Source organism: Megalobrama amblycephala, linkage group LG4 (genome assembly GCF_018812025.1).
Source record: "Megalobrama amblycephala isolate DHTTF-2021 linkage group LG4, ASM1881202v1, whole genome shotgun sequence".
In the NCBI taxonomy this organism is placed as follows: domain Eukaryota; kingdom Metazoa; phylum Chordata; class Actinopteri; order Cypriniformes; family Xenocyprididae; genus Megalobrama; species Megalobrama amblycephala.
In genome coordinates this window covers 25531848-25559391 of record NC_063047.1, presented here as the reverse complement: position 1 = coordinate 25559391, position 27544 = coordinate 25531848, and the positions used below count along the sequence as shown (strand labels likewise).

The 27544-nt window shown below is 37.6% G+C and overlaps 1 long non-coding RNA gene across 2 annotated transcripts in view; it reads right to left on the bottom strand.

The window, feature by feature from the left end:
* The window catches only part of LOC125267174, a 48778-nt gene extending 22776 nt beyond the window's left edge, over positions 1-26002 (bottom strand). The window contains exons 1-3 of one of the 2 annotated variants that reach the window (XR_007184629.1): positions 24868-26002; positions 8162-8250; positions 2011-2183 (exon numbers count right to left, since the gene is read on the bottom strand). This is a non-coding gene — a long non-coding RNA (uncharacterized LOC125267174). Of the gene's footprint in view, positions 1-2010; positions 2184-8161; positions 8251-24867 lie in introns of those variants that run through there. The other variant, XR_007184630.1, reaches the window with a different exon arrangement.
* Positions 26003-27544: the final 1542 nt, after the last annotated feature.

Sequence of the window (27544 nt, the reverse complement as noted above, 5' to 3'; positions counted from 1 at the left end):
AATAGAGCACAGAAGCATCTGTTTTAGGACTCAAACAAACACAAGAATCATTTTTTAATTAGTTCATTTACATTAACTGTCCAAACAAACTCAATCTCTAAAATGAATCAGACTTTCCAGCAGTTTAGAAGAGCATTACTGTTCTGTAACGCAACGCTGATACTTGCTAGTAAATCAACTTTCATCCTACTGAAACATGCAGTTAAGTGAAGGTTAGTTCCTCTCCAACATGTGTGTGTGTGATTGTGTAATAGTGACCCGTCGCCCTGAGGTCATGACACCTGTCATATTACCAGACAGACACACGGTTACTCTGAGACACTAATTCTGCATAATTAACAATGTTTAACCACTTCCTGTTCAGAAGAACTTAAAGAGCAGCCGTCTCTCTCTCTATCTCACACACACACACACACTCTGCAGCAAAAAAAAAAAAAAAAGTTTTCTTATTTCTGTCTTGTTTTCCAGTACAAATATCTAAACATTCTTCATTTACTGGAGAAGCAAAATTACTTCAAAAATCTTTAAAAAATCTGCCAAGGGGGTCAGAAAAATACTTAAAATATAAAAACTTTATTCAAAAGGAAAACAAGGTAATTTTTCTGCAGATACTTGTTCTTGTTTTGATCTTTTTTTCTTTTCTTTTTTAGAAAACAAGACTTGTATTTGGACTGGGAAACAAGACAAACACTGAGGGAGAACATGATTTATTGCAGTGTAGTCAAATTCTTGCACTCAAATCTCACGACATCAAACCTGACGAGATCTGAGTGTGTGTACGACAGAGAAATAATATTAATCAACAGTGAAAGAGAGTGACAGGAGTGTGTGTTTTAATGGGGGACAGAAAATCACTACAGGTGTCCCGTTACAGCATTACACACGCGTGTGTGTGTGTGTGTATGAACACCTGGCTGCAGGTGAGAGCTGTCTGCCACACTTAACACAACACACACCTCTGCCATGTCAACCTCTGACCTCTGACCTGACCCTGACAGAGATGAGGACAGAGTATGACGGGACAATCGCTGGCAGTAATGAGTGTGTGTGTGTGTGTGTGTGTTACAGGTGTTCACGCAACCTCTCAAGTTCAAAGTCATCAAGAGCTCGGAAACATTTAGGGGCCACCAAGAACTGTCAATCAAACTGTTCTGAAAGACACGCTTCTGTGTTTTAGAGTCGGACATGAGGTACATTTTTAGGTCATTATTATCACCATCATCATCATCATCACTGGAGTTCATACAATGATTTGTTCTGTCTGTCTTCACAGAAAGCTTCAAAACTATGGAAGCACATTTTCACCACTTAAGAAAAACAAAACATGCATGATTATGACATACTGTGTCATAATTATGAGATGAAAAGTCAAAATTATGATTTAAAAATCACAATGACATAAAAAGGTGAAGATATTACACTAAGTTGAAATTATGACATATTTTGAAAAAGTTTTTTTTCCATACAATGAAAGTCAGCTGGTCCAGAGTTGTTTGGATCTCCAAGTTCTTCAAAATAACTTATTTTATATTCCACAGAAAAAAAGTCAGATTTGGAACAAACAGAATGACAGAATGATGAAGAATAAAGTCTGCATGCTAACATTTTATTGTTTTAATATTAATACATAACCCCAAAAACAAACATCACAGGGTTTGTTTAAGAATTTTAATTTTGAAAACATTTTTTAAAATCCACAACAGACTCGAAATGAGGCAAAAATGTCACCTAAAGTGACAAAACTGGGGGCAAAAACATTCCCACATAATAAATTAATTTGATATATTTCTTAATATTGATTATTATGGGTTTAAAGACTGTCAATTAATTAAAACTTAAGAGGATAGGAATAAATATCCCAGAATATTGACACTGTTGTTAACTATTCAATTGATTAAGACTTAAAAGGATAAGAATAAAGAAAAAATTGTAAAAATATCCCCCCAAAAAATCCTCATAATAAAAAAATAATAATAATCCAAACTATTTATGAAAATATATGCCGACTGAAAATGAAGCACCCTTACGTGAGAGAGAGAAACGCAACACTTGACTGTACAGTGACGCTCATCACATGACATAAAACCCTCTCGTCCAATCACTGCTGACACTGATGAGAGCAACACACTGGAACAACATTCACTGCAGGGTCACGCCGAGCTGCTTCATAACCCAATCCTGCACTGGAGAACACAACAATAGAGCAGGGATCGGCTCTTCACCGCCGCAGGACACACACGTCAAAAACTCAACACACACACACACACACACACTTTCAAACCAAGCAGCTTTCTGATGGTCAGCGTAGCGAATTCTCTTGACCAATTTGAATGGGAGTGAAATCTGTGTGCGGAACTTTTTCACCTTCGTGTGAAAACTCCTGAACATGCGGATTCCCAATGACTGGATTTTACAGAGACCCAAAAGGGACATGAAGATGGAAAAATCATGAGATAGGAGGAAAAAAAATATATTTTAATGCTTTTGTTTTCTCTAGTGAAACTTTGCGTTCTCTCGCAAAACCTTTACGCTCCTCCGACAAACTTTGAGTACTCTCGCAAATCCTTTACGTTCCTCCAACAAACTTTGAGTACTCTCGCAAAACCTTTACGCTCCTCCAACAAACTTTGAGTACTCTCGCAAAACATTTACGCTCCTCCGGCAAACTTTGCGTTCTCTCGCAAATCCTTTACGCTCCTCAGACAAACTTTGAGTACTCTCGCAAAACCTTTACGCTCCTCCGACAAACTTTGAGTACTCTCGCAAAACCTTTACGCTCCTCCGACAAACTTTGAGTACTCTCGCAAAACCTTTACGCTCCTCCGACAAACTTTGCGTTCTCTCGCAAAACCTTTACGCTCCTCCGACAAACTTTGAGTACTCTCGCAAAACCTTTACGCTCCTCCGACAAACTTTGAGTACTCTCGCAAAACCTTTACGCTCCTCCGACAAACTTTGCATTCTCTCGCAAAACCTTTACTCTCCTCCGACAAACTTTGAGTACTCTCGCAAAACCTTTACGCTCCTCCGACAAACTTTGCGTTCTCTCGCAAATCCTTTACGCTCCTCAGACAAACTTTGAGTACTCTCGCAAAACCTTTACGCTCCTCCGACAAACTTTGCATTCTCTCGCAAATCCTTTACGCTCCTCCGACAAACTTTGAGTACTCTCGCAAAACCTTTACGCTCCTCCAACAAACTTTGAGTACTCTCGCAAAACATTTACGCTCCTCCGGCAAACTTTGCGTTCTCTCGCAAATCCTTTACGCTCCTCAGACAAACTTTGAGTACTCTCGCAAAACCTTTACGCTCCTCCGACAAACTTTGAGTACTCTCGCAAAACCTTTACGCTCCTCCGACAAACTTTGAGTACTCTCGCAAAACCTTTACGCTCCTCCGACAAACTTTGCGTTCTCTCGCAAAACCTTTACGCTCCTCCGACAAACTTTGAGTACTCTCGCAAAACCTTTACGCTCCTCCGACAAACTTTGAGTACTCTCGCAAAACCTTTACGCTCCTCCGACAAACTTTGAGTACTCTCGCAAAACCTTTACGCTCCTCCAACAAACTTTGAGTACTCTCGCAAAACATTTACGCTCCTCCGGCAAACTTTGCGTTCTCTCGCAAATCCTTTACGCTCCTCAGACAAACTTTGAGTACTCTCGCAAAACCTTTACGCTCCTCCGACAAACTTTGAGTACTCTCGCAAAACCTTTACGCTCCTCCGACAAACTTTGAGTACTCTCGCAAAACCTTTACGCTCCTCCGACAAACTTTGCGTTCTCTCGCAAAACCTTTACGCTCCTCCGACAAACTTTGAGTACTCTCGCAAAACCTTTACGCTCCTCCGACAAACTTTGAGTACTCTCGCAAAACCTTTACGCTCCTCCGACAAACTTTGCATTCTCTCGCAAAACCTTTACTCTCCTCCGACAAACTTTGAGTACTCTCGCAAAACCTTTACGCTCCTCCGACAAACTTTGCGTTCTCTCGCAAATCCTTTACGCTCCTCAGACAAACTTTGAGTACTCTCGCAAAACCTTTACGCTCCTCCGACAAACTTTGCATTCTCTCGCAAATCCTTTACGCTCCTCCGACAAACTTTGAGTACTCTCGCAAAACCTTTACGCTCCTCCGACAAACTTTGCATTCTCTCGCAAATCCTTTACGCTCCTCCGACATACTTTGAGTACTCTCGCAAAACCTTTACGCTCCTCCGACAAACTTTGCATTCTCTCGCAAAACCTTTACTCTCCTCCGACAAACTTTGCGTTCTCTCGCAAAACCTTTACGCTCTTCCGACAAACTTTGAGTACTCTCGCAAAACCTTAAAGCTCCTCCGACAAACTTTGAGTACTCTCGCAAAACCTTTACGCTCCTCCGACAAACTTTGAGTACTCTCGCAAAACCTTTACGCTCCTCCGACAAACTTTGCGTTCTCTCGCAAAACCTTTACGCTCCTCCGAGAAACTTTAAGTACTCTCGCAAAACCTTTAAGCTCCTCCGACAAACTTTGAGTACTCTCGCAAATCCTTTACGTTCCTCCAACAAACTTTGAGTACTCTCGCAAATCCTTTACGTTCCTCCAACAAACTTTAAGTACTCTCGCAAAACCTTTAAGCTCCTCCGACAAACTTTGAGTACTCTCGCAAAACCTTTACGCTCCTCCGACAAACTTTGAGTACTCTCGCAAAACCTTTACGCTCCTCCAACAAACTTTAAGTACTCTCGCAAAACCTTTACGCTCCTCAGACAAACTTTGAGTACTCTCGCAAAACCTTTACTCTCCTCCGACAAACTTTGAGTACTCTCGCAAAACCTTTACGCTCCTCCGACAAACTTTGCGTTCTCTCGCAAATCCTTTACGCTCCTCAGACAAACTTTGAGTACTCTCGCAAAACCTTTACTCTCCTCCGACAAACTTTGAGTACTCTCGCAAAACCTTTACGCTCCTCCGACAAACTTTGCGTTCTCTCGCAAATCCTTTACGCTCCTCAGACAAACTTTGAGTACTCTCGCAAAACCTTTACGCTCCTCCGACAAACTTTGAGTACTCTCGCAAAACCTTTACGCTCCTCCGACAAACTTTGCATTCTCTCGCAAATCCTTTACGCTCCTCCGACATACTTTGAGTACTCTCGCAAAACCTTTACGCTCCTCCGACAAACTTTGCATTCTCTCGCAAATCCTTTACGCTCCTCCGACAAACTTTGAGTACTCTCGCAAAACCTTTACTCTCCTCCGACAAACTTTGCGTTCTCTCGCAAAACCTTTACGCTCTTCCGACAAACTTTGAGTACTCTCGCAAAACCTTAAAGCTCCTCCGACAAACTTTGAGTACTCTCGCAAATCCTTTACGTTCCTCCAACAAACTTTGAGTACTCTCGCAAAACCTTTAAGCTCCTCCGACAAACTTTGAGTACTCTCGCAAAACCTTTACGCTCCTCCGACAAACTTTGAGTACTCTCGCAAAACCTTTACGCTCCTCCAACAAACTTTAAGTACTCTCGCAAAACCTTTACGCTCCTCCGACAAACTTTGAGTACTCTCGCAAAACCTTTACGCTCCTCCGACAAACTTTGCGTTCTCTCGCAAAACCTTTACGTTCCTCCAACAAACTTTGCATTCTCCCGCAAAACCTTTACGCTCCTCCGACATACTTTGAGTACTCTCGCAAAACCTTTACGCTCCTCCGACAAACTTTGCATTCTCCCGCAAAACCTTTACGCTCCTCCGACAAACTTTGCGTTCTCTCGCAAAACCTTTACGCTCCTCCGACAAACTTTGAGTACTCTCGCAAAACCTTTACGCTCCTCCGACAAACTTTGCGTTCTCTCGCAAAACCTTTAAGCTCCTCCGACAAACTTTGAGTACTCTCGCAAATCCTTTACGTTCCTCCGACAAACTTTGAGTACTCTCGCAAAACCTTTACGCTCCTCCGACAAACTTTGCGTTCTCTCGCAAAACCTTAAAGCTCCTCCGACAAACTTTAAGTACTCTCGCAAAACCTTTACGCTCCTCCGAGAAACTTTAAGTACTCTTGCAAATCCTTTACGCTCCTCCGAGAAACTTTAAGTACTCTCGCAAAACCTTTACGCTCCTCCGACAAACTTTGCGTTCTCTCGCAAAACCTTTACGCTCCTCCGACATACTTTGAGTACTCTCGCAAATCCTTTACGTTCCTCCGACAAACTTTGCTTTCTCTCGCAAAACCTTTACGCTCCTCCGACAAACTTTGCGTTCTCTCGCAAAAACCTTTACGCTCCTCCGACAAACTTTGAGTACTCTCGCAAAACCTTTACGCTCCTCCGACAAACTTTGCTTTCTCTCGCAAAACCTTTACGCTCCTCCGACAAACTTTAAGTACTCTCGCAAAACCTTTACGCTCCTCCGACAAACTTTGAGTACTCTCGCAAAACCTTTACGCTCCTCCGACAAACTTTGCGTTCTCTCGCAAAAACCTTTACGCTCCTCCGACAAACTTTGCGTTCTCTCGCAAAACCTTTACGCTCCTCCGACATACTTTGAGTACTCTCGCAAATCCTTTACGTTCCTCCGACAAACTTTGCTTTCTCTCGCAAAACCTTTACGCTCCTCCGACAAACTTTGAGTACTCTCGCAAATCCTTTACGTTCCTCCGACAAACTTTGCTTTCTCTCGCAAAACCTTTACGCTCCTCCGACAAACTTTGAGTACTCTCGCAAAACCTTTACGCTCCTCCGACAAACTTTGCTTTCTCTCGCAAAACCTTTACGCTCCTCCGACAAACTTTAAGTACTCTCGCAAAACCTTTACGCTCCTCCGACAAACTTTGAGTACTCTCGCAAAACCTTTACGCTCCTCCGACAAACTTTGCGTTCTCTCGCAAAAACCTTTACGCTCCTCCGACAAACTTTGCGTTCTCTCGCAAAACCTTTACTCTCCTCCGACAAACTTTAAGTACTCTCGCAAAACCTTTACGCTCCTCCGACAAACTTTGCGTTCTCTCGCAAAACCTTTACGCTCCTCCGACAAACTTTGAGTACTCTCGCAAAACCTTTACGCTCCTCCGACAAACTTTGCATTCTCTCGCAAAACCTTTACGCTCCTCCGACAAACTTTGAGTACTCTCGCAAAACCTTTACGCTCCTCCGACAAACTTTGAGTACTCTCGCAAAACCTTTACGCTCCTCCGACAAACTTTGCGTTCTCTCGCAAAACCTTTACGCTCCTCCGACAAACTTTGCTTTCTCTCGCAAAAACTTTGCATTCCTCCAAGAAACTTCACGTTCGCTCACAAAACCTTTGCGTCCCCCTCACAATGAACCTGCAAGTTTCACAAGAAAATGCAGTTTCTCTAGGAAATGCAATCATTTTACAAGTGTACACAAAAGCACTGACATATAATTTTCTCCCCCATCTCATATGTTTTTCATTACCATGGGATTTTGCCCACGGAATTTCAATTGTGAGCGCACTTTAAGGTGGATCAGTATGTGCAATACCATTCGGTGCTACTAATAAAGCAAATATTCCACAGCGCACATTGGAAATAACAACTGCATGTTCCATTTTTAACTGAAAGTTCCGTTTTTAGTGTTTTATTGTAAATCGGCACTTTGGAAATGTGATAAACAAACGTCTTGTCTTTCATCACAAGCGACGCATCTTTCACCTGTCCGACGGCTGCTCAAGAGGGGTTTAATTTGCACGTCGTCGCTCCAGTTGGTCTCTTTACGCCGCCACACAATGCAGGTAAAATTATTCTCCCACTCGCATTAAAAGCACAGGAGGCGTTAAAGCCTGACAGTCACACAAAGACGGCAGGAGGAGGGAAATATTTGTGTGGGCCGCTCCGGTTTCACCTGACATTCTCCCGACACACATCTGAGACCGCTGACTTTTGCGACGGAGTCTGATCCGCATCGCTATTGTCCGCAAGGGGAGAGGGGGAAGCGCGGCATGAAAAGAGGAATGAATAAATAAATAAACAAACGCAAGAAGAATCGCCCGCGGGGAAGAGCCCCACCACACACTAATGAAGGCAGATAGTGTGTCCACACACAGTCTGAATATTTCAGCACATAATTGGTGCGGTTAATTGGTTGCGAGGCATTAAAGTGTGAGCGTGCGTGTATCAAAATGCGAGCAGGGCTGTAAGTGTGTGTCTCTGGCCACTTACTGATGATGACAGATGGGGTTTGTGTGCAGGTGTCAGGTGAGCCGTGTCTGTTCTCTTTCTCTCTGTCAGGGATCAGGTTCTCGCGCTGGCTGAGAAAACGCACATCACAGATCAGCCCTTCTCTGTCTGTCTGCTCAATTATTTAAACATATGATATGATCAGACAAAACTCAAAATTCACATATCATATACTCACACATGAAAGGTCAAGGGTTTGGAAGCACTGACTCATTCTTTGCTATTATTATATATATGGAAACTCTGAAAAATGGCACTTCAGAGCTGCTACGACTCATGGATAAAAATACAGCGGCACCAAAATGTGTTTGCATAATGTAATGACACAACACTAACATTTCACAAAATCAAGTTTGCTGCTTTGCAAAATTAAGAGCGTCTCTGGATGCCTGCTGATGTTTCAATTACAAGTCAGAGGAAGTTACATCAAACCAGCCAGCCGCTGACAGGAACTGCCTTCCACAATCTCTCTCATGGGATTCATAAAGAATAATGCAGATGAATAAAGGATGTTTCTTTCTAGAAACCCCAGCATGAATGAGTCTTATGAGAGTCAGTCTGAAGGAGTGCATCACGTTAGGAGAGCAAACTTACTTTGAAACCATTTTCACTCAGAAATATGTTTTATTTATGTATATTAAAAAAGCATATTAGTTTTTGTTGTGGGTATGAAGAATCATGAAATTGCACTGGAGAATTTTTGAGATGTGATTTTTTTAGTCTGGACAGTATAAATAGTGCAAACATTTATATATAATGTTCAACGCAGTTTCAGACGTTTCCTAAGGCTGTTTAAAACGGTGCCATTCTTTCCCACACGTTCTTCATTCGACATGGAAACTCACTGTTCCTCTTTAAACAAATACACGGGAAGAAAAGAGCACTTCACAGAACAATCTCCCAGTAGAACTCATTCATAAAACTAAATGAACGCAACCGCAAACGTATTTATTTTTCTCAGACTGCTGCCCTCTAAACGACCAAAGCAACATGCTGTTCATATTCATTAAGCGCATTAATAAAGCGCCCAATTAGCCCGTTCAGGTCAGGCGGAGTTAAGTTAAAACAACATCATTAGTTTGGACTCTTAATCACTTTTGGTGTGATTAGTGTAAAGAACACACACGTAATTCAGCAGAAAGAAGCAAACTGTTGAATTTCAGTCGGGGCGGCTGTGCTGAATGTGTTCACATACTAAATTGTCTTTCTGTGTGTTTCTCTTTCCTAATGGCTGAATAATGTGGAGGCTCTTAAAGCAGCTCATTAGCTGTGCGTGTGTGTGGGAAACACCTGTTCTGCCACTTAACGAAGTCAAAACGCCTCGCAGGCACCGTAGCAATCGCATACTCTTACGCGTTCAGTCTGAAAACAAACGACTAATAGAAGCTTGATTCCACAGGAATGAAAATCCTTTTTCTCACTTAGATACACACAAAGAAGTGTTCTCAACACATGTGTTCATCAAGAAACACTGTGAGTTATAGAGATTTTACTACGTAGATCTGGTGTAAAGCGAAACTGTTTGTCCAAAAAATGAACAACGGGGGAAACCTGTTTGAAAACAGCAATGTAGAAATGACAGACTGCAGCTTAAATAAAGTAAACAGTGACCATGTTGACTTTATGATGTCTATAAACACTCAATGCATGTGTGTGTGTGTGAATATCCGGAGCGTGTGTAAGGATGGTCAAGGTTTAGCTTTCCCCTGACCACGGATTTAAGACAAGCGTGGAATTTTCTCACTCAAACCACTGCCTGCTGCTGCTTCTGACTGATTTAGAAGGAAAAACTGGCCATAACTGCTGGTCTAGGATCAGTTTTCTCCATAATAATAGCATATTGGTGAAACAGATTAGGCGAACGATCCGTATGCGTATCTGTGTTTGCGCTCCGGAGAGCATCAAAGGTTTCTTTTTACAATGTGTTTTTGCAGCGTTGAGCAATGCTTCATTGTGCAGTCAGCTTCATCGATTATGATTGAACTTTCAATGAACTAAGATGAGTGACAGCTTATTAGTGATTATAAAGGGAGGATTCTGCCATGCCGATTCCTGCATACAGGATAATTGATCGGGAGCGATTGTGCTGGGATGTGTAGATTGTGCAGTGACGTAAATTTAAACTATTTCATGAAAATTTTAAATGTGTTTTTAAAGGGATAGTGAGTGTGTGTGCGAGTGTTGTCCTGGTAAACACCACATTATGGGAACAAAATGTCCCTATAATGATGGCAATATCCTTGCAGGGAAATTTTTTGATCCCCATGAGGAAAACAGCTTATAAATCATACTGAGTGACGTTTTTTGAAAATGTAAAAATGCAGACAGTTTTCTGTGATGGGTAGGTTTAGGGGTAGAGGTAGAGTAGGGGAGAAAATACAGTTTGTACAGTATAAAAATCATTATGTCTATGGAAAGTCCCCATAAAACGTGTGTGTGTGTGTGTGTGTGTGTGTGTGAAATGGCATCTTTGCTCTGTTGCACATGATGGATGGGCTACTCCGAGGACTGACATGACCTGACCGCACAAACCCACACACACACACACACACACACACACACACACACACACACACACACAGGTGAGGCTCTTACAGGTGGAAACTCTAGACCAAACTCAGGTGTAAGACACAAGGCCTGATCATTGAGTAATTAACCTCCTTCACCTCCTCTTTCCCTCAAACACGCTCCTCGTGTCCGTAGATCCCAGAGATGTGTTTATATCTCAGATGTTTCTCCTAGACACCAATGAGATTAAATGGAGAGCGAATCTGTGTCTCAGGTGTTTCTCCTCAGAAAAAGACCCCAGTAATCTCACATGTCTCTCCGGTAGAGAGTCTGTGCTCAGATTTTTCAAGATACCAAAGTCAAAAGTCAAAAGTCAAAGATCTCAATATTATTCAGTAACTCAGTAACTTAAACATTATCCTTATATATGATTTTTAGGGGATACATCTGAGAAACTTAAAGTCAATTATGCTTAATACAAGAACAAATACCCACCAACGGGGTCAGAATAATTAACTTGAAGGATTAGTTCACTTTCAAATAAACTTTTCCTGATAATTTACTCACCCCCATGTCATCCAAGATGTTCATGTCTTTCTTTCTTCAGTGGAAAAGAAATTAAGGTTTTTGAGGAAAACATTCCAGGATTTTTCTCCATATAGTGGACTTCACTGGGGTTCAACGGGTTGAAGGTCCAAATGTCAGTTTCAGTGCAGCTTCAAAGAGCTCTACATGATCCCAGACGAGGAATAAGAGTCTTATCTAGAGAAACCATCGGACATTTTCTAAAAAAAAATAAAAATTTTATACATTTTAACCATAAATGCTCATCTTGAACTAGCTCTCTTCTTCTTCTCTATTAGAATTCCAGCAGTGTAGACACTGCTAAGTGCATTACTGCCCTCCACAGGTCAAAGTTTGAACTAAATTGTCATATACAATATGCTAGTGCAAGTATATAACAGTTAGTTCAATTAGTTCACACTTAGCAGTGTCTACACTGCTGGAATTCTAATAGAAAAGAAGAAGAGAGCTAGTTCAAGATGAGCATTTATGGTTAAAATGTATAAAATTTTTATTTTTTTTTAGAAAATGTCCGATGGTTTCTCTAGATAAGACTCTTATTCCTCGTCTGGGATCATGTAGAGCTCTTTGAAGCTGCACTGAAACTGACATTTGGACCTTCAACCCGTTGAACCCCAGTGAAGTCCACTATATGGAGAAAAATCCTGGATTGTTTTCATCAAAAACCTTAATTTCTTTTCAACTGAAGACAGAAAGACATGAACATCTGAGTAAATTATCAGGGAATTTTTATTTGAAAGTGAACTAATCCTTTAATTCAAAGGGAAATCAAGATTACTTTTCTGACCTCATTGGCAGATAATTTTTCCATAAAACAAGACTTAATATAATATCTTCAGTCATTTTGCTTCTAAATGTATCTTGATTTAAGAATGTTTAGATATTTGTACTGGAAAACAAGACAGAAACACTGGGTAAGAAACTGTTTCGCAGTGAACTTGAAACAGCGTTTGCTTCCATAATTTGATAATTTTCTGTATGTTCAACAAGAACAAAATGTGCCCTAGGTTATAAAGCGACGTCAGTCAAGAAGGAAAGTCGTTTCATGTTTTGTCTCGAGAATAACGTCTGATGAATTGCTCTCAATAACATGAGGAACATGAATTAAGAACGTAAATAAAGTTGATGTTGATATCATGTTGACTTAAAACTCAACTGAGAACTCCAATAAGTCTAATGAGCTTTGACAGAGCAAACTCTGAGCAATAAAACGTTCCTCGGGGTGCCGTCAGACAAACCAGCTATTGTAACGCGGGGCTGGTAGAGACGTCAGGAACATGCTGAAATCACAATATAACTGACGTGTGTGTTTGGGCAATGTGGCCTGTGTCACTGCGCTCGGTGGAAAAACACAAATCTCTTAACAAACACTCGAACGTGAAGCGTCGCAGCTCCAGCGAACGCTCTCCCTGAAGACCGCCATCACGTACGCGCTCCCTCGCTCGAGGGTCGGAGCTCTCTGGCTCCCGTCAGACGGAAAAACAACTCCTAAATCAAACTCGGCCCATCAACATGGCTGTTCACACGCGCTTTCCACTTACTGAGGTCTTCAGGGCAGACGTCACCGAATTCACACAGACAGAGAGACAGAGAGAAATGTGATCTGGACCAAACTAGGACTCATTCGGGCTCCTGGGAGCCAGAGCGTTGGGGGCCGAGAAAAACGTTTATCCAGAACTCGTGTTTGTCATTCTCATTTCACATACTGTCATTGAGAAACCTGTAAAAATGGACACACTGCAAAAAAATGAAGTTTTTCAGTACTAAACATTCTTAACCCTGCTCTTCTGCCAAAAATTTTTTTTTTTTTTTTTCAAAGAATTTTTTACTTCGTCGGAATGGTGCGAAACTTGGTAAAAGTTTTGACAATTGCTATGTGAACACACACACACGCAGGTTAAATGCTCCCCGAGCGCATTGGAAATGAACGGGAGACAAATTTCACCTAGTGGAAACTTTTGGTACTGCAGCCAAACTAAATCTTACTGAAAGCTCATTTTTTGAGATATCAAGCTCAAATTTGTAACACAGCTTGTTTAGATTTATGGCTTTGATATTCTTGCAGTTTTAGAGTAAAATGTGCTTTTGAAAATATATATGTCATATAAAAATTGAAAATAGTATTTTTGTACATTTTTCATAACAATAAACACTAAAAAAGTTTTTTTTTCACTTCAGCAATCTTTGAAAATAATCAAAATTGAGTCTGTGCTATAAAGTATTCAAAATTTATGACAGTTTAAGTTGGAAATTTCATTTTCAGGTTAAAGCTCAAAAAGTGATGAAATGGATTATAACTACAGCATAAATATAATTTAATACCATAAAATCCCCTAAAATTACAAAATATTAAATAAAAACATTATCTAACTAAAATATATAGTACATTTATTTCATTTAAATAAAAAAAAAATAATAATTGAGTCATTTTTGACAGACACGTGAGGGTTAAATCAAGATATATTTACTGAAGAAGCAAAATGACTGATTGTTTTCTTCACTCGCTTCACCGCTATTCACAAATCCTGTCCCGTGGCCTCATGGGATAGTAAAGTGTCCATCGTCTGCACACTTCAGAACCTCGTCAGAAGTAGTAAGTACTTTATTCCTGACTCTTTTATGAGTACTGTGAATAATTCTTTTGTCACATACTGTTTTTTGCCTTCTATATAGTAGGGAAGTATGCGATTTCGGACGCAGCCCTTGTATTTCCTGTCTCCTACACTGCATGTGGAAGTCAATGGAATGAAAAGTTTAGTGTGAACTGCCTTAAGAAAATAATTTTTTGACGTACATCTGCAAACAACTGAATACTCTCTGATGACTGACCACAACACACGACCTGTTACTAAACACACTTCTACCAAACGTATGAAATTCAGAAGCTGATGTCACAGACAGGACACACCCATTAAAAGCCAGAAAGGAAGAGAAAACAATGTTGATTGTGTCGACGGAGAATGTTTTTCGCTCCCAGAAGGCTGTAGTTTCGACATCTGCCAGCAGGAGCCACACTAACCAGCACAGCCTTGAGCCGAACGTCTAACAAACACCTCTGCAGTAACTCGTCAAATCAAATGCATTAATGTAAACACTGTCAGTCTTGAGTGAATGCAAACAGGCGAGAGAAAATAATCTGATTTGTGTCAGATTATGTGCATTAGGTCTGACATTCACACTGCAAGACCGAATGCACAGATGCAAAGTATATATATACACTGTATAATAGTTTTTGTATAATACCATATTTCTAGTAATGGCCATCAACAACTGACATTTTGGTATTGTGAGAAAGCTAACAGGCTTCAATTAAAGCATTAGCAGAAAGTCTCCTGAACTAAACGAAAGGTGTTTTTATTGGAGTCGCTCTGACTGGCTGCAGTCCAGCGGCAGCATTAGCACTGAGAGCCACTTGAGCAGCGTCTCTATATCAATAACAGACAAAACAATGAGAGACGGAGAGACAAAGACGGACACAAAGAGGCATGAGTGATGATCCTGAAACCTGCTCCATTATGTGAGCACGCAAGACAGAGACACAAAGAGAAAGAGAGAGAGAGATTAATGCGCTGTAATCTAGCCGTCTGTATTAAACCGGAGATGAGTGTTATTAATGACAGTCGCTCACATCTCCATAACGCACATAGTTCTCTAATGAGTGAAGATACACCCTCATCCAACCGTTCAACACTCATCTGTCACACTCCAGATGAACTAAACTCACACCTGTATCAGGCAGAACTGCACTGAGAGCAGAAACACTTTACGTGAACGATGGAAATGTGTTTGTAAAACACTCAAACGAGGTTTTGAAATTGTTTAGGGGTTAAACTGGGATGTGGGAACAATGCATTAAAATAACAGTAGTATTTGGTACAATATGGCTAATTATGTTGTTAAAGTCAACAATTTCACACTTGACATTTAACAAATAAGAAGGGATTGTTTTTTTATCCACAATGAACTGACTGGATTGTGAAAAGTGTAGAAAAATAATAGGGTCAGAAAAATAATAATAATTGATTTCCCTTCGAAGCTTATTTTTCTGGCTCCATTGGCCCCATTTTAAGCACAAACTCACTTCATTTTGATGCATTCTTCAAAAAACAAGACTATATTGTGCTTCTCCAGTAAATGCATCGTGATTTAAGAATGTTTAGATATTTGTGCTGGAAAACAAGACGGAAACACTGAGGAAGAACATCATTTTTTGCAGTGCAGGAACTTGTTCTTACATGTTCAGTCAACAAGGTCAACTTTGATTTCATGTTAACTTTAAGCTGTACAACCTAATCGAAAACAAAGCAATTATACGACAAAATTGAAATGTAAAATCCTATATGAGGATCCGATTGTGTGACGACTCAAAATCTGAGAATCTTTTCTTGAACCAGTTCGGTTTAACAAACCCTCAGAATGAATCAATTCACTCAAATGAATCAGATTTTAGCACACACACACACACACATTGTTCGTTCACACCTATTTTTGTAGTACACACACACACAGACACTATATGGTTTAATATAGCAGCACATTATTAAGGAATGTCTGGAGGCCAGATGAATGTAAGCGTATACTGGAGTAATGCTTTATACAGAAATATTATAAATCAGCTTGATTCATCACAGTCCCGTTTCAGACAGACTCCAATTCACCGCAAGTCTATTTAAATCTGTGACTTGCAGCAGAAGAGCTCAGCTCTGATCCTCACGGCAAAAACAGATTCTTCAAAGTTTAAATAAAGATTATTGGAGCACGTTTTACAATGTCATTTCACATTTAATTCAATGTGTCACTTGCTGAAATTATTAGTGAAATTTACTAGTAATTTCTGAGTGAATATTGCTTTCATGTAAATCCTACGCCAAATTTTTATTTTGTGGATTATTTTCATTTAAACTTTTACTTTTGCTCGGGCGAAATTTCGTGGGTGAATTCCAGTCATTCAGCAAAAATGTTCCTGACTTTCACTCACGTTCAAGTTGGACGCGATTTCGCCGCGATGAACAACAGAAATGACTTCTAGAGATGAAGCACTGCTCATAACGGACGCTGTTGTGTTTTTTGCATGCAAATTCTTGCTAAAGTGACCATAACAACTAAAGATTTTATTCATGATACACTGGAAAAAAGTGTAGGCTTTACTTTGAAACCATTTGTTAGTTTGCTAGTATTTTTATTTTTTTTTTTTACAACAAAATTACAAAGAAACAACAAGTAACACATTGAATTTAACATGAAATTTTGAAGTATAAAAGACTGAAATTGTATTTTCTTGTAAAATTTACTCCAAAAATCTGTTTACAACTTTGAAAAATCATTGTAATTAAAGCATGTTGGGCTGAGAGATTTATAACGCCTTCACATGCAATCAGAAATTTCCTGTGATTACAATTGTTGTGCTTTGTTGTCAGAAAGAACAGGAATCATGGAGGACAGCAGGTTTATTCTTGCCTATTTATTGGGGAAATCGTATTAAAGCCAAAATGTATTGAAGATATTTAAAATGTAGCAAACCATTAGTTGACAATCATATAAACATTCACTGCACTATCTATAGATAATCAGCTGACGATTCTGGAATTTCAGGTCAAATACCGGCTATTTTCGCTGTGTATAAAACATACAATATGCTTCAAATGATTATTAATATATGTAAATATGCACTACTTTAACGACAAGTCCAGGTGATGTTGCTGTTGTGGAAAAAACTAATAAAGAATACCATCTCAATCGGTCTCCTCTCCACCATGTTTAAAGTTAATGACACGACTAACTCTGAAACTTGGGTCTCAAAATTATTCCAGAGTTTCCCAGTGGTAAATACGACCTGAGAGGGCGTTCATGTCCAATTTCCAACTAGGAAACTCGTATTTCCGACTACACCGATAGCACGTGAAGGCACCGCCGTCACTGAGAGGAAGTGTTGATCCTGACTCTAACACTATAAATACAGCACTTGGACGGCCACATCCTCGACTCTAACTAAAGCAAACCACAGAGCCTGATAGACAGACGCCTGGTGCCCCCGGTACTGATGGGTAACGCCACACAGGATCACACGCTCTCCTTCAGTTCTGTGGCTCTGGCACGCTGCAGGTGGAAACAGAAGAACAGAGGGACTCGAGACAGCTTTCTCAATCCTGCTGACCTTGGCGGCAGCTCCGCGCCCTCTTCCCGACTCGCCTGTGTGGGGTTCTTACTGTCATCGCCCGCTTCAGCCCAGAGTAAAACAAGCACGTGGCGGAGAGAGGAGCACATGACCAGATGACATTAAGGATTTACACAAACAGTCCAGGCCTTTTCAAGCATCTTAACCTGTTAGAGAGACTTTATTCACATATTTTAGTACTAATCATCATAAATTAGGCATCATTCCAAAGTGTAAACACTAAAATTCATCCTGTGAATCCTGTTTTGAAATCTGACACTGCTGTACCATGGAAACGGTACTTTAAAACCTCTTAGCGGTCGGTGTCACATTTGGTTTCACATTTTACTGAATTTACTGCAATCACAAGAACGTCAAGTTCAAATTTGCAACATAACTTTAAAAATATTAAAAATATGGCTTTGATTTTAGAGTCCAAATGATTTTGTAAATATAGAAGCTTGTTTCCTCCATTAGATAAAAACTATAAAAGGTAATTGTGACTTCTCACAATTCTGACTTTTTTTTCTCAGAATTGTGAGATTTAAACTCACAACTGCGAGATATAAAGTCATAATTGTGAGATATAAAGACATAATTGTGAGATATAAAGTCATAATTGCGTGATATAAAGTCAGAATTGTGAGTTTTAAAGTCATAATTGCGTGATATAAAGTCAGAATTGCGTGATATAAAGTCAGAATTGTGTTATAAAGTCATAATTGCGTGATATAAAGTCAGAATTGCGTGATATATAAAGTCATAATTGTGTTATAAAGTCATAATTGTGAGATATAAAGTCATAATTGCGTGATATAAAGTCATAATTGTGAGTTTTAAAGTCATAATTGCGTGATATAAAGTCATAATTGCGTGATATAAAGTCAGAATTGCGTGATATAAAGTCAGAATTGTGTTATAAAGTCATAATTGCGTGATATAAAGTCAGAATTGCGTGATATATAAAGTCATAATTGTGTTATAAAGTCATAATTGCGTGATATAAAGTCATAATTGCATGATATAAAGTCATAATTGTGTTATAAAGTCATAATTGCGAGATATAAAGTCAGAATTGCGTGATATATAAAGTCATAATTGCGTGATATAAAGTCATAATTGCATGATATAAAGTCATAATTGTGTTATAAAGTCATAATTGTGAGATATAAAGTCATAATTGTGAGATATAAAGTCAGAATTGCGTGATATATAAAGTCATAATTGTGTTATAAAGTCATAATTGCGTGATATAAAGTCAGAATTGTGCGATATAAAGTCATAATTGCGTGATATAAAGTCAGAATTGCGTGATATATAAAGTCATAATTGTGTTATAAAGTCATAATTGTGTTATAAAGTCAGAATTGTGAGTTTTAAAGTCATTATTGTGAGATATAAAGTCATAATTGTGAGATATAAAGTCATAATTGCGTGATATAAAGTCATAATTGCGTGATATAAAGTCAGAATTGCGTGATATATAAAGTCATAATTGTGTTATAAAGTCATAATTGTGTTATAAAGTCAGAATTGTGAGTTTTAAAGTCATTATTGTGAGATATAAAGTCATAATTGTGAGATATAAAGTCATAATTGCGTGATATAAAGTCAGAATTGTGAGTTTAAAGTCATAATTGCGTGATATAAAGTCAGAATTGCGTGATATATAAAGTCATAATTGTGTTATAAAGTCATAATTGTGTTATAAAGTCAGAATTGTGAGTTTTAAAGTCATTATTGTGAGATATAAAGTCATAATTGCGTGATATAAAGTCAGAATTGTGAGTTTTAAAGTCATAATTGCGAGATATAAAGTCAGAATTGCGTGATATATAAAGTCATAATTGTGTTATAAAGTCATAATTGTGTTATAAAGTCAGAATTGTGAGTTTTAAAGTCATTATTGTGAGATATAAAGTCATAATTGCGTGATATAAAGTCAGAATTGCGTGATATATAAAGTCATAATTGTGTTATAAAGTCATAATTGTGAGATATAAAGTCATAATTGCGTGATATAAAGTCAGAATTGTGAGTTTAAAGTCATAATTGCGTGATATAAAGTCAGAATTGTGTTATAAAGTCATAATTGTGTTATAAAGTCATAATTGTGAGATATAAAGTCATAATTGTGCGATATAAAGTCATAATTGCGTGATATAAAGTCAGAATTGCGTGATATATAAAGTCATAATTGTGTTATAAAGTCATAATTGTGTTATAAAGTCAGAATTGTGAGTTTTAAAGTCATTATTGTGAGATATAAAGTCATAATTGTGAGATATAAAGTCATAATTGCGTGATATAAAGTCATAATTGCGTGATATAAAGTCAGAATTGCGTGATATATAAAGTCATAATTGTGTTATAAAGTCATAATTGTGTTATAAAGTCAGAATTGTGAGTTTTAAAGTCATTATTGTGAGATATAAAGTCATAATTGTGAGATATAAAGTCATAATTGCGTGATATAAAGTCAGAATTGTGAGTTTAAAGTCATAATTGCGTGATATAAAGTCAGAATTGCGTGATATATAAAGTCATAATTGTGTTATAAAGTCATAATTGTGTTATAAAGTCAGAATTGTGAGTTTTAAAGTCATTATTGTGAGATATAAAGTCATAATTGCGTGATATAAAGTCAGAATTGTGAGTTTTAAAGTCATAATTGCGAGATATAAAGTCAGAATTGCGTGATATATAAAGTCATAATTGTGTTATAAAGTCATAATTGTGTTATAAAGTCAGAATTGTGAGTTTTAAAGTCATTATTGTGAGATATAAAGTCATAATTGCGTGATATAAAGTCAGAATTGTGAGTTTTAAAGTCATAATTGCGAGATATAAAGTCAGAATTGCGTGATATATAAAGTCATAATTGTGTTATAAAGTCATAATTGTGTTATAAAGTCATAATTGTGAGTTTTAAAGTCATAATTGTGAGTTTTAAAGTCAGAATTGTGAGTTTTAAAGTCAGAATTGCGTGATATATAGTCATAATTGTGTTATAAAGTCATAATTGTGTTATAAAGTCATAATTGTGAGTTTTAAAGTCAGAATTGTGAGTTTTAAAGTCAGAATTGTGAGTTATAAAGTCAGAATTGTGAGTTTTAAAGTCAGAATTGTGAGATATAAAGTCAAAATTGTGAGATATAAAGTCATAATTGTGAGTTTTAAAGTCATAATTGTGTGATATAGTCAGAATTGCGAGATATAAAGTCATAATTGTGAGATATAAAGTCATAATTGTGAGATATAAAGTCAGAATTGTGAGTTTTAAAGTCAGAATTGTGAGATATAAAGTCATAATTGTGAGATATAAAGTCAGAATTGTGAGTTTTAAAGTCAGAATTGTGAGATATAAAGTCATAATTGTGAGATATAAAGTCATAATTGAGAGATATAAAGTCATAATTGTGAGATATAAAGTCAGAATTGTGAGTTTTAAAGTCAGAATTGTGAGTTTTAAAGTCAGAATTGTGAGATATAAAGTCATAATTGTGAGATATAAAGTCATAATTGTGAGATATAAAGTCATAATTGTGAGATATAAAGTCATAATTGAGAGATATAAAGTCAGAATTGTGAGTTTTAAAGTCAGAATTGTGAGATATAAAGTCAAAATTGTGAGATATAAAGTCATAATTGTGAGTTTTAAAGTCATAATTGTGTGATATAGTCAGAATTGCGAGATATAAAGTCATAATTGTGAGATATAAAGTCATAATTGTGAGATATAAAGTCAGAATTGTGAGTTTTAAAGTCAGAATTGTGAGATATAAAGTCATAATTGTGAGATATAAAGTCATAATTGAGAGATATAAAGTCATAATTGTGAGTTTTAAAGTCAGAATTGTGAGATATAAAGTCAAAATTGTGAGATATAAAGTCATAATTGTGTGATATAGTCAGAATTGCGAGATATAAAGTCATAATTGTGAGATATAAAGTCATAATTGTGAGATATAAAGTCAGAATTGTGAGTTTTAAAGTCAGAATTGTGAGATATAAAGTCATAATTGTGAGATATAAAGTCAGAATTGTGAGTTTTAAAGTCAGAATTGTGAGATATAAAGTCATAATTGTGAGATATAAAGTCATAATTGAGAGATATAAAGTCAGAATTGTGAGATATAAAGTCAGAATTGTGAGTTTTAAAGTCAGAATTGTGAGTTTTAAAGTCAGAATTGTGAGATATAAAGTCAGAATTGTGAGATATAAAGTCATAATTGTGAGTTTTAAAGTCAGAATTGTGAGATATAAAGTCAGAATTGTGAGTTTTAAAGTCAGAATTGTGAGATATAAAGTCATAATTGTGAGATATAAAGTCATAATTGAGATATAAAGTCATAATTGTGAGTTTTAAAGTCATAATTGTGTGATATAGTCAGAATTGCGAGATATAAAGTCATAATTGTGAGATATAAAGTCATAATTGTGTTATAAAGTCATAATTGCGTGATATAAAGTCATAATTGCGAGATATAAAGTCATAATTGTGTTATAAAGTCATAATTGCGTGATATAAAGTCATAATTGCGTGATATAAAGTATGATATGAACTCACAATTCTGACTTTTTTTCTCAGAATTGAAAGTTTAAGCCAGAATTGTGAGACATAAACTCAAAAAAAAATTACCTTTTTTATTCTTTATTTTTATGGCGGAAACAAGCTTCCATATGTAACATATATATTTTGTATAAAATAAAAAATGTTTAGTTCAGTACATCTGCTTTACAGTAAATTTAAACCTTTTGCACTTTCATTTTTTGAAGTGTTTTCATTTCTTTGCAATAATCTGCTGAGTGTCTTCTTCGTCTATTTATCTTTTTTCCAGCACAAATATCGAAACATTCTTAAGTCATTTTGCATCTCAAGTAAATGTATCTTGATTTAAGCTATTAAGTCTTGTTAAATGTATCAAACTAGAACAAAAAGCTGCCAATGGGGTGGAAAATAATCTTGTTTTCCCTTTGAATTAAGTTTATTTTTCTACTTTTTTAATGCATAAACACTTCAATTTGATACAGTTTTCAGGAAACAACACTTAATATCTTCAGTCTTTTTGCTTCTCCAGTAAATGTATCTTGATTTAAGAATGTTTAGATATTTCAAGACAGAAATACTGAGGAAGAACATCATTATTTGCAGTGTAGCATTCATGAATTACATCCATTTAGGTCAGATCTGTGATCAGAAAGGGGGCGACCATTATCAGGTTAAGCTGTCCTCCAGTTGGCCTAGTTCACCCCAAATCAGTTTCGCTGCCCAATCGCCAACTCTGACCACCCAAACGCACTTTAATGCAGTCGGCATTTATTTTCACTGCTTTAACAATCTTCCTGCTTCCTCGGCCAGGCGGCGTACGGTCCCCGTTTCAGGCTTGAGTTGGAATGATGAGTCCAGGGACCACAACGTCTCCTCTGTGCTTTGTGCGCGAGGGTTCACGGGAAGAGCCCTAAAACGTTCCACTGTATAAAGGTCGCGGGGCTCGAGTTACAGGTCAACGTCGAAGAGGCGAACACATGCTCGCACGAAACTCGCACACACGCACGGTTAATGTCACTATTACCGTCTGACATCACTCCAAAAACACTCATAAAACAGACACACACACACACGAGATGCGGCCAGAATCACAGCAAATGTCCCTCATCCACAATAATCACTTATTCTCCCTTTTGGGTCCTGCACATGTAGGTCATTTCAACGGCTCTATTCACGGTGCTCCATTTTAACATGTCCAATAAAGTGTAATTGAACCTCATTACTGACTAATTGTAGGGTTTTACCGCCTCAGTGCATTCAGAAGCCTCTGGCTCATCGCTAACCTGCAGTTAAGGCTGTAAAAGTTCCTGCAGTTTACATGAACTGAAACTGTTCATCTAAACTTGAACGCCATTCTTTAGTCTTGACATCCTTTACCAGTACCTGTGTGGAATTACAATTAGATATTACTTACCTGTGTGAAATCATCGTCTGAGTTTAGATGTTTTCCACCCAACAGCTAACGTTAAAAAAAATCTATGGCTAATGTTATGGATGTTAATTTAATGACTAACGTGATAGTTCACACAAAACTGATCATTCTGCTATCAAGGCCCGTTCACACCGAGATCGGTATAGCCAACACTCAGGGTTGCCAGGTTTTACTACTAAAACTAGCCCACAGCAAAAATCGCGTTCCTGGTGGTAAAATTCGCATTCCAGGGGCTAAACATCATGTAATTTGGGGTCGCTTCAACCCGCGGACAAGAAAAACAACCCGCGGCAACAGAGTAAAAGTAACCCAATTCCTCAGGAAAACCGCGGACTTAACAACACTGCCAACACTATCTCACAATAATTCGTACATATTTTATGAGATGGCAAACATCGTGTCCTAACTAGATCCGTTGTTTTTATTACAGCTAAAAATCTGGGAACGCAGAACGATATTCAAACTCACGTTAGATGCTTTTAACATTAAATAAAGCACATAAAAAGATATTATCATTGCCATACTTCGCGGATAAATATGACGTTAATTGTGTGTGTTACGTGTTTGTTTTATACTGTCTTATCTGTTTTTATTTATACTTTTGTTTTCTCTTTGGGACAGTGAAGCACTTTGGACAACTAACGTTGTATTAAATTGGTGCTATATAAATAAAATACAAAATACAAATACAAATAGAAACCGTTTCTAAAATAGAATATTCGTGTGTCCGTCGCTGGTTAGGACAAAAACTCAGATTAACATGGAAAAGATACCATTTATCGCTTATCGAGGCATCGCGTCGCGTCTGGTTAGGACACGGTGTAATTCGTATAAATTCATACGATTTTTCTAAACCCCAGTGACCGGTAGGTTTAGGGGCGGGGTTAGGGATAGGTCATTCGTACGAATTCATACGAATCTGGCAACACATAAAATACATACGATTTAGCAAAAAATGTACTAATGTATACGAGTGAGGACATACCAATTCGTATGAATTATCCACCTAGTAAAATACGTACGAATTTCCATGAGTTCTATTTATTATAATTTCAAGCGCTTTTAAGAGAATGATTCCATGTCATCGCTATTGCCATGGAATAAGAACCATTAAAACTTTATTTTCCGTGGTGTGAATGCGCCTTTACCAGATCTTATGTTGTTGTAAACATACAAAATAAGATATTTTGAAGAACGTCTTAGTTTTGCGATTTAAGAAATAAAGTCCAAAGGTTTGGAACGACATGAGGGGGAGAAAATGAAAGAATTTCCATTTTGAGTGAACTATAACTTACCTTTATTAGAAGAACACATTTTTTGGGCAACATGTCTGAACATCTTAAAACTTTTTTTTTTTTTTTTTTTTTTTTTAGGGAATCTAATGCTTACCTTTCAAAAACGCGCTATGACAACCAAACGTTTTTTTTATAATATATAACTGCTGAATGTGTTCTTACCTGTGTGTGTTGGATCAGTTTGAGATGCTTCTTCTTGCATGTGTTAAATGTCAGTTTGAGATGTTCAGTTGAAATCTCTCCTCAGCGTTAACGGTCACTCCACAAATTAGTCACGCCATCACTCAAAGCCCGCGCGCGGGAAACAGACTCGAACTCCCCAACGACCCGCTGCTCATCTGTCAAACCTTCAGCCCTTTTCTCGCATTATTTTCCACCATATATTATTCTTTCCTCGCGTCTTTTTCGAGTAGGCCGGGAGTGCGGTGGGTGTTTGAACTGGAAGCGTCTTGCCGTTGTTTTCTTTACTAAAACACCTGTACAAACAGCGGCTGCGCCAAGTGACAGCTCTCGTCCTGACAGCGGGAAGCGCGGACCCGCGACTCTAGCGAACCCGCGCGCTCCTGTCCGGACGGTCGCGTGCGCTCAATATTTGAAGTGCAATAAAATACTTCATTAATTAGCGACGCTTTGACCCTCAGTTATCGTCACCATTGCACAAAAAAAATAACATAATAGAAAAATAAATAACATGAAGGACTATAAATAAGCAAAATAAAAATAAAATAAAGCAACAATCACAATGTAGCCTACTATATATGGACCTACATATAAAATGGCATATATACATATTACTGATTACTTGTGTGCACATAAAACAACTTAAAGGCCTGTTCACACTAAGTTTTAATCGTTCTAAGTCTAATAGAATATGGAGTCTTTACGGATATTAACCATAGTTTTACTACAAAAAACACGGTTATTGTAGTTAAAACATGTTAATTAACCATAGTTTATGGTATTTGTACTAAAACTGGTAATCAATCCACCAAAAAACATGGTTACTGCACTTTTACCATAATAAAACCATGGTTAATTTGTCCACAAAACAACTATAACGGTACAGAAGAACTATGTCATTGGAATCATTTTCAGAATGATGAAGGATAAAAACATTGACAGCCAATAAGAGTCCATCTGATTTTAAAGAGCACAAGCACAAAACTACAGAGTTGATATCGTTCATGGAGACTAATTGTTATCGTTATAGTTATCTTCAGCATTGGGGGTAATGCATTACAACTAACTTTATGTAATCAGATTACTTTTTCAAGTAACTAGTAACACATAACTTTTTCAATTTACAACAAAATATCTAAGTTACTTTTTCAAATAATACAAGTTTCACATATAAAGGGTTAGTTCACCCAAAAATGAAAATTTTGTCATTAATTACTCTCCCTCATGTCGTTCCACACCCGTAAGACCTTTGTTCATCTTTGGAACACAAATTAAGATATTTTTGATGAAATCCGATGGCTCCGTGAGGCCTGCATACAGTGGTTCAATATTAATATTATAAAGACACGAGAATATTTTTGGTGCGCCAAAAAAAAAACAAAATAACGACTTATATAGTGATGGTCGATTTCAAAACACTGCTTCATGAAGCTTCGGAGCGTTATGAATCAGCGTGTCGAATCAGCGGTTCGGAGTGCCAAAGTCACGTGATTTCAGCAGTTTGGCAGTTTGACACGCGATCCGAATCATGAATCGATACAAAAGATTCATAACGCTCCGAAGCTTCCTGAAGCAGTGTTTTGAAATCGGCCATCACTAAATAAGTCGTTATTTTGTTTTTTTGGCGCACCAAAAATATTCTCTGGCTTTATAATATTAATATTGAACCACTGTACTCACATGAACTGATTTAAATATGTTTTTATTGCATTAATGGATCTTGAGAGAGGAAATGTCATTGCTCAGGCCTCACTGAGCCATCGGATTTCATCAAAAATATCTTAATTTGTGTTCCGAAGATGAACGAAGGTCTTACGGGTGTTTAACGGCACGAGGGTGTGTAATTAATGACAGAATTTTCATTTTTGGGTGAACTAACCCTTTAATGTATTAAATCTCATTTTATTACCAATGTCTTTGCTGCTGACCTTCAATGATCTAATTTAATCATACTAATAAGCAAAAATTACTTTATATTAGATTTAGAAATAAGAGTGTTGAACTTCCTTCTCCTGTTCTTCTTCAATCCAGAACTGCAGCACAGCTGAAAGGTTTGTTTGAGCAGCGCCCTCTACTGTACAGGAGTAAATATGCATTTCTATCAGCCTGAGGCTTATTTATTTCAGTTTTGGTGTGACAGAGCCGTTACATTTGCCAAAAAGCCCAGCCCAGGTGAGAAAAAGTAATGCAAAAGTAATGCAACGCATAAAAAGTAACTAAGTAATGCAATTAGTTACTTTTTTTTAGGGAGTAACACAATATTGTAATGCATTACTTTTAAAAGTAACTTTCCCCAACATTGGTTATTGTTGTAGCTTCCCACAAAGCAACATTTTTCTGTGCTCTATATATATATATATATATGCATCAATAGTTACTATAATGTATTCTAATAATTTATTATGTATCATTACAGAGTGAAAAGCTGAAGAGTGCAGTTAATATATCTCTTTCTCTTAGCGAAGGTCAAGTGAGGAACGATTCTGATCATGTGAAATAAATGGACACTGAAGTTTGGAGCTCATAACTCCACACGAGATGAAGTGACGAGCGCTGGACTCGTTCTGAACAGCTCGTGTGTAAGTGCTGTCAAGAGGAGACTATTTCAAGCGCAATTACTCACTGGCATCATGTTTCAGTAAATTACAGGCAGACATTT